We start from the raw sequence: 11,709 nt of genomic DNA on the forward strand, positions 1-11,709 counted from the left end.
GCACTAAATGTTTTTGTGTTAAGGGTTTATGTGTCACCTGTCACAGTGGGGCACTCTGACATCCGTTGGGATAATACTCTAATACACTAACGGTGACATTCCAGGTACCTGTGAAATCTGGACAGAGAGGCGACCCTGAGGCCCCTGAATTCCAGCTCAGTGGCTCACCATGGCTCACCACTTTGGGTGGGGACCTCTCCCCCTCCTCCCTCCTTCCATTGCAGCAGCATCCAGGAGGTGACTCAACAGCGGGCAGCACCACAGCCCTGGCCACTTTTCCATCCACAACTGTGTCAACTTAAAAAGCACATTCACCTATTAGTTTATCCTCAAAACAAGTTTATTTGGGAATAGCCAAAAGAATTGAAATCTGGGATGTGCATGCTATGAGTAAGATAGGCAAAGGGGGAAAACAAAGGAGGGGAGCTGCTTTTTTAGGAAAAAGGGGGAGTAGAGAGAGACCGTTCTAAAGGAAAGCCCATTGCGGGAAGTAACAGTTCAGGGCTGCAGCAGCTTCTCATTGGCTGGGCTGTGGCATTTCTCATTGGCTGAGCTGTGGCATCTCTCATTGGCTGAGCTGTGGCATCTCTCATTGGCTGAGCTGCGGCATCTCTCATTGGCTGAGCTGCAGCATTTCTCATTGGCTGAGCTGCAGCGTCTCTCATTGGCTGAGCTGTGGCATTTCTCATTGGCTGAGCTGCAGCGTTTCTCATTGGCTGGGCTGTGGTGTTTCTCATTGGCTGGGCTGTTGCCAGGTGGGGAGAGAAATCTTCCTTCAGTAGTGAAGTAGTTGTACTTCCTGTTGAAATGCAGATATCAGTCTCTTCCTGTTTGGTGTAACTGATGATGTGTGACAGGGTGTGAGAGCTCCCCCTGCAGGCCGCCCCCCCTCCAATTTGGTTGAGGTTTCTTTATTTCCACTGTGACCTGCGACCTTCCCTAGGACGGGAACCCATCTCTTTCTTCCGCTTTCCCAAACAGACAAACTGAATTCAAGGCGGTCTGCTGGCAAAATTGGGAAGTTGGTGACGTTTGCTGCTTCCCCAGGCTTCCCAGTTTGTTTCCTGCCTTGCTTTTCCTGTCCCCAAGGTCATGTTTTTCCTCCTGCATTGCCTCCCCTTCCTGTCAAACCTTTTCAATGACCTTCCTTTCTGATAATCTCATTCACACTAATTGTATAAATGACTAATGAACACCCACCAGATCTTCTCTCAGAGGTGTCTGCATACCGTCCAAAAGCCAAAAAGAGAAAGGAAACCCCATTTCCAGGACTGCGTCCTATGTGCAAGACAGTTTCATAGGTGTGAACTCTGCATCCTCTCACCAGCCCTGAAGGGTAGGCATTATATCCTCGTTTTACAGATGAGGACACTGAGAGCTGAACGAAGGCTTGGATAAGGATGGGAAGAGCCAGGATTTGAACCCAAACTGCCTCGTTGTGCTGCCTCCTGGGAGATGTGTTGCCTGTGGTCTAGAGTTGGGCCTGTGATCACTAACACAACCTGTCACTTCACCTGCTCCCTGCCCCAGTGTACTAGCTCCCCTGCTCCTGGACTGCCTCACCTCTGTGCCTTTGTACATCCTGTTTGTCCACCAGCATTTTTCCTGTAGTTTCCATTCTGAGTGCTCAGCTCAAAGGTGCTTTCTCCAGGAGGTCTTGCCAAATCCTCCCAGCTCTTGTTGATCCTTCCATTTTATGCACAGATCCATCTCAGGGCATTGTGTCCCACTCCATTGCAATTATTCCCTTCTCCTTGGATGATGATCACTTCAACATGTCTGTTGCCCCCACTTGACTCTGGATTCATTACAGCAGGAACCACATCTGCTTTGGCCCCGTGGCCTCGCACTGAGCCTGGCACACACGACAGGCTCCATTTTGGTTGTTGAACTGAGTAAACTCACAGCGGAGGCATGACTACCTCAGTCCCAAACAGGAGACTCCATCACCAGGTCCCCGAGGGCTGAAGTTGGGGCCGGGTGCACAGCCCAAGGACATTTGAGGCCCAGAGCTCAACCAGAAAGCATGGGCTTCCTTTCCATCTCTTCTCCAGCTTCAGGCCAACTCCCCAATTCTGCAACTGGGAAACTGGGGCCCAGATTGGGAAACTGAGGCGAGACAGCAGGATGGGACCAAGGTCAAGCAACGACTTGAGCCTCACTTCCAGACTCACAGACCACAGCCTCTGCCCTCTCAGGGCTGCTGCCCGCACCAAGGTTACTCCTGTGAAGTCCAGGAGGACCGCAGGCTCTCCACACATCCACTCAACAAATTCTTACCGAGCACTGGCCGAGTGCCAGGTACAGTGCCACACTCTGGGCCACTGTGGAGAACAAAACAGACCCTGCCCTTGCCTTCAGGGAGCTCACAGGCTAGACCCCACAGAGCAGCTTGTGAGGGCCCTGGGGGCCACAGTGGGGACTCCGCAAGGCCAGTGGGAAGCTATCAAAGGTTTCAGCTGGCAGGGCTGGCTACCCTACCCCTCCATACAGGCCACACTCATGCCGTGTCAGTGGCCTTTCCAGCAGTGGGGAGGACAGGATGGCTGCCCCTGGGGCTCGGGACCTGGCCCTTGGCCGCCCCTCTTCAGAAGCCACTACTAAGGCCAGGGCTGGCAGTCCCCCGGGACTGTGGCTCCAGCTGGTTGGGGGAGGCGAGTGGGCAGGTGATCTCTGTTTGGTTTCAGCTCTGAGCCCCGCAGAACACCCCTGCCCACTGGGCGGCTGGGAGGACAACTGTCTGTCCCACAGCTGAGGCAGCAGGAGTTCTTAGGGGAACCTGCAGTCCAAGCCTCATGGCCCCAGAATCTGAGTAATGAGGGTGAATCACACCTCGTGCCCACTCTTCCCTCTGCGTCTAAGCACCAACATCAGACAGCTAGACACTCCTCTTTAGCCAGTGTGAGCAAGGCATGTTAAAGATCAAGAAAACAGGTGAGATTTTTCAGTTATAGGTTTCTAGAATCTCAGATTGGAAAGAACCTTAGTCATCACCTCTTCCAGCCTGTCCATCTAGACTGAACTCCTCTCAACAGTGAGTGTTCTGAAAGGAGTGTCTAAACCACTTGCATACCTCTGGAAGACAGGCAGCTCACTACCTATCGAAGGAATCAATCCGTTTTTCACCATGTCTAAGTCTTCTGAGTCTGTCCTTCTATTGACTTGAAATCTTCTTTTCTGTAGTTTCTATCTCCTAAGTCAAGTTCACCTTTGGGGGCCACACAGAACAGACCCTAAGAAGCAGGATGACCTTGAACAAGTCATTTCCCTCTGGCCCCCATTCTCGGTTTCTGTTGTGGCAGCTATTACAGTGTTTGAATTGTTCAGAAGGTGACTGTCTACTCCGCCAGTGGCCAGGCTGAGCTTGACCTGACCTCCCGCTGCCGAGAGCCTGCACAGAGCAGGTGCTGGCAGCTGAAAGCCGAACAGAACGGGGCTTCTCCCGGTCCCTAATCAGGCCCCAAGGGAGTACCCTGTGTGAATGATGGTGGCCGGATGCCAAATGAAGTGAAATATCTCCTTTTCTCAGGCTGTTAACTTTTTTTCTTGTTTAAGGAAGAGGAGGATAATGACATTTAGCACTTTACAGCTCAGCAGTAAAATGAGCAGATGGAAACAGGTCCCCAGCGTTGTGGGCGTGCTTCCAGGGGGAAACCCTCCCCGGCTCTGGTTCCAACTCTGTGGGGCCGAAGTCACTGGCAAGGTTTCCTGATGGGCCACAGCCAGCTCCCTCCTCCTGCCCCAGGTCCTCCCCACAGGAGCCGCTCCAGGCTGCGCACAGGAACGCGGCCCCCACTTCCCGCTCCTTGCCTCTGCTCACCCTGTCCCCCTGCCTGGAGCCCTTTCCCACCTCCCGGGGCTGGTGGGAATACAACCTCTCCAGTTGTGAGATGAGGAGGAGAGGAGGTGGGAGGTGTTCTTGGAGAGACGGTGGTGAGCAAAAACCCCTGGGGCGCTGTGGAAAAGCCCCAGCTGGCCTCTAGGTAGCCACAGAAGACCAGTTTGACTGAGCAGGGAGAGCTCCGCAGGGAAGTCAAAGGAAATCATCATCATCATCACTATCAAAACTCTGTACTGAGAACTCGCCTGGGCAGTCACTGCGGCGCACGCTTCACACGCCTCGTCTCCCTCAACCCTCACAAGCCCGCTAGCTATGTAAAGGCATTGTCTCCATTTTACACATGAGGAAACTGAGGCTCAGAGGTTGAATAACTTCCCTGAGGTCCCTGCTCACTGCCTTGAATGGCAGGCAGGCTAAAGAGTACTCATGAATGGCTTTTTAACCATTTGGGGTTTAGATTACCTTCTCTTCTATCACATACGTTGCTCTGTAAACCGAACACTTAAAAAATCAGAATGCATTTTTCATGTTTCTTTTTCCAAACCAGTCACCAGCTCTGTGGCGGGGCCTGCTCTACTCGAGCATGGAAATTCTTTCATTAACTGCAGCTCCTCTGAGTTTTTTCCTCCACGAAGTCAAAGAAACAAACACAAGAGCCCCTACTGTGGTGGGGCTCTTGTTCCACCTGCCCAGCACCCCTCTGTGCTGGGAACGCTCGCCTCTTCCTCCTAGGCCGCGGCCTGCCCCTTCCCCACCCTGAGTGGTGGGGGGGCTGCCAATCGTAACACCCCGCCCCTGACCACAGATGCAGACAGATGACCCACGTTCGGCCGCTCAGAGTCCTGCCCAGAGAGTTTTCCAAGTGGGGGAAAGGGCCAGAAAATACCCCACAACCCCCATCAGCTAGAACAGCTGTTAGAGACTGTCCCTTAGGGCAAGGCTCTGCCGTGGGCATCAAAGACGTGAAGCCCGTACCTTAGACGAGGCGGCGGGTAATTATCTTGCAAGCCCAGCTCAAGTACCACCTCAGTGCCCACCATGTGCCCTCTCCCCTCAGCCACCAGGTTCCCTAGCAAGCCCCTGCCACCCTCCACCTGACTGGGAGCACTGGGTAGTTGACCCCCCTGGAGCAGCCTGTCACCAATGGGCAATGGAAACTGGAAGACAAATACCCCAGCCTCATCAGGGGAAGGAGGAGATAGGGTAATTCGGAGGCACATTCCACACTCTTTCCCCAGGTCCCCTTGGGACTGAGGCCCAGGTGCCCAAGCAGTCACCAGCTCCTTCACTGTCATACCCTGTATCATTTCCAGCCCGTCCCTCTCTCGCTCCTACATCCCCTGCCGGTGCTTCCTGGGATCACCTCCCAGATAAACTGCTCGCCCTTGAGTCCGGGACCCAGGGTCTGCTTCTGGGGGAGCCCAGCTTTAGCACCTTTGAAGTCCTCTCTCATCCCAAGAAGAGGACTCTGCCACCTCAATACTCCCATGGCACTTTCTTTGTACCTCTCATAGAATGTATCGTGGCCTATCTTGTATTTATTAAGTATAAAACAGAAAGCAATATGCATTTATTGAGAACCAGCTGTGCATCAGGCACTATACCAGGTGTCTGGGGTTCATTCATTCATTTATTCACTAATTAGTTCATTTAACAAATATTTATTGAGCGTTTACAACATGCCGGGCAATGATCAAGGCCAGGGGTTGGCAAACTATGGTCCACAGGCCAAATTTGGCCCACCACCTGTTATTGTAAATAAAGTTTTATTGGAACTCAGCCATGCTCAATTGTTTACACATTTCTGTGGCTGCTTTCATGCTATAACATGAGTAGTTGTAACAGAGACCATATGGCCTGCAAAGCATAAAATATTTATTTTCTGGCCTTTTACAGAAGAAGTTTGGTGCCCCTTTGTCTGGGCAGCAGGGATGAACATGAACAAAGCAAACAAAAACCCCTAGCCTCTTGGATGGAGCTTACGTTCCGCTGGGGATGGGGCGGGGGAGGCAACGCGGACAAACCAAACGCTAGGTCAGGCGTTTACTGTGTTCAATGGTGATGAGCACTATGGAGAAAATAGAGCAGGGAGAGGACATGAGGAGCGCTGGCCGGGAGGGGTGAGGACTGCAGTGAAAAATCGGGTGACAGAGAGTCCTGACTGAGAAGCTGGCATTCAAGCAAAGACCTGAAGGAGGTGAGGGAGCAGGCCACGCGGACGTGGCAGGGAAGAGCGGCCGGGCAGAGCAGCAGATGAGGGCCGCGCTGGAGTAGTGACAGCAGGTAATCCCGTCTTGAGCACCAGGTGCCAGGCCCTTTCCGGTGCCTTCCATTCATCATCTTTTGTAATTACTTAAAAGTCATCATCTCATTACACACTTAATCTTACAAGAGAATGATCTGAATGTACTTCTATCACTAATATTTATACAGAACTTTCCGTTTACAAAGTTGTTTGCTTGCTCTTCGCAACATTTCAAGGAGATTCCTGCCCCCACTGGAGTAGAGCCAAGGACCAGAAAGGTCAAGTGCCTTCCACAAGTCACACAGCCAGTAAGCGCTGGGGCTGGAGAGCAAAACCAGGTCTGTTTGGATCAAGATGCATACTCCTCTCTCGAAGCCACCAGCTTTGGAGGCCATGAGCCCCACCTCTGTCCACAACACCTCATCCAGCCTGCACCAAGGAGAAAAGGCAAAGGCTTGTTAGAAGGAACTCAATTCCCATCAACCTGCCGAATGAGCATAACGAGAGAAACAGCTGAGCCACAGCCAGAACTCACAGGCATGCGATGGTGCCCTCCGCCCTGGGCACCTACAGTGCGCCCCAGACTTCTGGCTGTGCCCAGTGCTCTGCAGAGCTAACCCGGAGCAGGTGCTTGGAAAGGAGTTGTCGTTCAACAGGTTACTATTGCTGAGGTTTTGCTTTGTTGCATTTTTAGCAGGGCATTCTTAAGAATTGAGAGAATTATTTAGAAAGACATTAATTCAGCAAATAGGTGTTGTGATTTACTGTGTGCAAAATCTTTTTACATGGTAAACAGATTTACTGTGGTGGGGCTAGAGATGAGCAGGACCCGGGCCCTCCCCTCTGGGAGCTCCCAGTCTGTGGGGGTGAAGAGACAAACTCTGTGTGTGCTACATGCCCTACTGCGTGCCAGGCACTGTGCCAGCCAGGGCACTTTCATTGATAATAATAATCATCATAATAGTAAACCTTACTGAACCCTGACCATGTACCAGGCACTATGCTGAGCCCTTTCTGTGGGCATCCTCCGTGCATCTTCATCCAGGCCCCATGGGGGGGGTTTCACTACAATTTTAAGGATGAGGCATGTGAGCCTCAGGGAGGTGGAGCATCTCACCCCCAGGCACACAGTCAGTGGGTGACAGAGTGAGGACCCGCACTCAGGTCTGTTTGCCCACCACCCGGACACACTTAGCTGTAACACCCCTCAAACAGCAAACGGCCAGATGAGAGACTCGGACAAAATTCAGAGAGGAGTGGAATCCCCACCAATGGGAGCTTCAAGAAAGCATTCCTAATGAGGGGCCTCAGGAGTGGACCTGCAGAGAGCAGGGACCCAGCCAAACAGAAAGGGTCTCTTTGGGTGACTGCTCCCACATGTTTGATTACGGGTCAAGACACATTTGAGACAAATAAGTTGCCACCGGCGGCTGTGAGTGTGGGGATCAGGCTGTGCCCACAAGACCTGGAGACGAATCCTCTCTCCCGCTTCCACTGGTTGTGTTGAAAATGGACGAGCTCACCAACCTTTCCAAGCCCTGGTTGCCTCATCTGTAAGATGAGCATAACAGTGATATTTATACGTCACGGGGAAATTCTAAGGATTTAATCAGACAGGGATGTGAAGTGTCTAATATGGTCCCTGGCACATAGCGAGGGCTCACGCTACGAATGTGAACAATGATGATGATAATGATGTTTGGTGGCTACACTCTTCAATGCTGAGGAATCTTGAGAAGAAGAGAGGCCCATCTTCTGAGTCCCCTTCCATCTCTAATTATCCTAGACTTAGACACTGAACGAATGAACAGGTGGTGCGCTCTGTGACCAAGGAGGAGAAGCGCCTGAAGACGGAAGGGGACGGGCGTCCCACACGGCAGCGGGAGTGGGGAGTCCTTCAGAACCCGGGGTGGCAGCAGAATGACGGTTCTTTCCTTATGATGAGGGAGCCATGGGGTCCCAAGTCAGAATGGGTTGACGGATGAGCTGGATGCTTCAATTACATCTCTCACTGAATCTTCCCAACGCTCCTCCGTGCTGGTACTATGATTTCCGTGTTGCTGATGAAGAAATGCGGGAGCAACCGGCCCGAGGTCACACAGCTGGGAAGCAGCCAGGCAGGACTCCACATCAAGGCGGCCCTCCCACCTCCAGTCCAGCCTGTCTGGGCCAATCTGGGCCAACGGGGCCGGAGGCGGGGGAGGGACGGGCTCAGGAGTCCATCGGGTGGACTGTCCCCATGGCTTTCCGGATCTGTCCCCTCCTCTCCCACCCTCTGCCCCAGTCTGGGCCATTGCAGGTGCCCCCTATCTGGCCTCTCTCCTCAATTCTGCCTCCAATCTGAGTTCACACCTCACTCAGGCAAAGAAACACAGTGGACCCTGTTCTTCCCTGGCATAAAACCCTTCTGTTGCCCACAGGCCTGCTCCCCACACTGGTCAGTGTCCTCAGCAGAGGAGGACGCTGTCTTCCTGGAGCGATAATTATACTTTTTTTCAAATTATAACAATTACGCGCTGCAGAGTGGAATGCAAAATGTCCAGGGATTTTTTCAGAAACGGAGTTGTTTTGGGCTAAGCCTCAGAATGGATGTGTGCGTTTTGGGGCGGGGAGGGAGTATCATTCTTCATGGGAAATGTTTCACTGGCCTCAACAATGAAGAGAAACTCGCAGCCTGGGTGTGCGCTGTGCTCCAGCCAGAACTATCTTGATGCCCTCTTCTTTACATTGCGCCTGCCTGCCCCTCTTTCAGCCTGGGAAGCTCCTAGTAATCCTTTAAGGCTCAATTCCACGTCCCCTCCTCCAAGAAGCCCTCCGTGATCCCACCGCCATGTCCTTGCAGTGCTGCTCCCTCGGCGTCTTGCTCTCCCTCTTCACAGCTTCTCAACACATGCTGCTGGGACCGCCACTTTAAGAGGCAGCCTCTCCAGGAGCCTATGAGCGACTTGAGGTCAGGGAGTTCACCATGAACGCTGCCTTCACTTGTTCATTCAACACACACCCGGAGCCCCTCTCTGTGCCAGGCCATGGGCTCTGGATTCAGGGATGACTCAGTGTGTCCTCAGAGGAGCTCCAGCCTGAGGTGGGACAAACCATCCATTCATTTATTGCTTGATATATTAAAACAAACAAAAGCAAAACCCTTTGCTGATCCCCAACTGGGCCAGGCTCTCCGCTCAGGACTCAGGATATGAAAAAGAGCAAAACCTGTGCCTGCCCCCAAGGGCCTCCCAGTCTGGCCAGTGGCCAGTGGCCACCACTAAGTGCATGCTGTGTCCCCAAGGCTGTGGGGCACCAAGGCTGGCCCGGGGTTCTTTTCTTTTGATTTGTTTTTGAGGACAATGAAAGAATGAATGAATGGATTTTTTCTGGGTTTTTTTTTTTTCTGTCTTAGGGAACTTGTGGGGTTTTAAGCATGAATGAACTCTGTAAATCAAGGCAACCAAAAAATGGCTGATCAACTGATTGACTGAAATGTCACACAGGAAGTTGCTAGCAGGACAGGGCTAGATTCTGGGACTCCCCCACCCTGGACTCTCTCACTGGGGAGCCAGTCCACTCTGACCACGGCTGAGAGAGAGCCTGCTCAAGCCAGCTCCAGGCTGTAGAGCCTCCTGCAAACCCGCAGTAAAACACAGCCGCGGCTGGGCCTGCCTCCCAAGGGGGCCGTGAGCATTAATTAGTTGCCATTGGTAAAGTGCTTTGACGATATGGGGGTGTATAAACACGGCAAGTCATTAGGCCTCTCCACACCACGATGCTCTACAGCCTGGGAACTGCTAATTGAGAAATAATTAACACCTCAGGGTGCAGAGGCCCGACGCCTGGCTTTTCCGGGATTGGACGGGATGTAATAACGTGCATGGGGAGCAGGGAGAAATATAAGGCTACTTTGGATCCCGAAATATACTGAAGATTATTCACCTCCGGCCGCCAGAGAGGAGCTCCAGTAAACCTTCCATCCTGCGCACCTTGGGGAAAGCCCCACCGCGGGCCTGGACTGCAGAGGCCCGGGGGCACTCAGGGCAGAGAGCTCAGGTCCAGCCCAGCTCTGCTCGGCCTCCTAGCTGGTGGGCACATGCCCATCGTGGGGTCCACCCAAGCTGTATTTTCCTCAACTGTAAGATGATGACATGGGTCTCCGCCCCGCCCCGCCCCCCCGCCCCTGCCCGGTTGTCTGATGCCTGTCCTCTAGCCCAGCCAATCTATCTCAGGCTGCGCATTAGGATCATCTGGGGGATTCTGGAGTAGGTGCGCAGGCCCACCCCAGATTGCTGACGAGCACCTCCAGGCTGGAGCTGGGGCACACATGATTCCAGCACAGTCAAGGTTGAGAACCACTGCTTTGGCCTGTGTGTCAGCCCTGTGTTGGGAGCAGTGGGAAATGAAGACGCAAATCCTACCACACTCCAGGTTTCCCTCACTCCTCACACCCGCTCATCATTTCCTGATTCTGTGCCTGTGAGTGTCCTGGTCCCTCAGCCTGGACATTCCACTCCTCTTGCACTGCCATCCTTGTCCTGGCAAACCCCACTTGTTCTTCAGGCTCCACACAAAACTCACCTCCTCAGTGAAGCCTTCCTTTCCAAGTGCTCCCACGGGACTTTCTCAGCCCCGTCACACTGCTGATCACAGCGCGTTGTTCCCGGCAGATCTTGGCGGGCTGAGAGCTTTCTGGAGCCAGTGTCAGAAGCACCAGTGTCTTGCATCAGGTCTGGTACATTTTAGGCCCTCAGTAAACTACAGCTGTTATTAGTGGGGTAGCGTTACATGATACGCAGCTCCCGCCTCAGGGCTTTCGCACTCGTTGTTCCCTGTGTCTGGAACATTGTACCTCCAGATATCTGCAAGGCTCTCTCAGTCTCCTTCAGGTCTTTGCCAAGATGTCACCTTCTCGATGAGGCTTTCCCTGATTGTCCTATATTAAATAGCAACCTCTCAATCTCCAACCATTCCCTTCCCTGATTAATTTTCCTCCATAGTGTTTAACACCATCTAACTGATGGATACCGTTTTTATTTAAAACGTTGACATTTTGTTCATCGCGTATTTTTTTTGCATTTTTTAAAAACTTAATTGCATCATTAAAATACTACCTATCCTGATTACTGGGTTCTTTGCCCCCACCCCTTAAGTTTCACTGTATTGGTTTATTCACTGTCTCTTCTCACTAGAATGCAAGCTACATTGAAAGCAGAGAATTTCGTTTGTTTTGTTCACTGTTCCCAGTTTTTACAACAGTGACTGGTACATGGCTACTGTTCAAAAAATATTTTGTGGGGCTGGGCTGGTGGCGCAGCGGTTAAGTGTGCACATTCTGCTTTCGTAGCCCAGGGTGCGCCGGTTCGGATCATGGGTGCGGACATGGCACCGCTTGGCACATCATGCTGAGGTAGGCGTCCCACATATAAAGTAGAGGAAGATGGGCACAGATGTTAGCTCAGGGCCAGTCTTCCTCAGCAAAAAGAAGAAGATTGGCAGCAGTTAGCTCATGGCTAATCTTCCCCCCCCTCCAAAAAACATTTGTGAATCAAAGTTTGCTTTAGTATCTTAAAGACTGTCTTAGGCTTTGTAATATAGGTGCCTTTTTCCAACTATTTAAAGTCATTAAAATCGAAACCCT

This window comes from Equus caballus, chromosome 2 (genome assembly GCF_041296265.1).
Source record: "Equus caballus isolate H_3958 breed thoroughbred chromosome 2, TB-T2T, whole genome shotgun sequence".
NCBI lineage: Eukaryota > Metazoa > Chordata > Mammalia > Perissodactyla > Equidae > Equus > Equus caballus.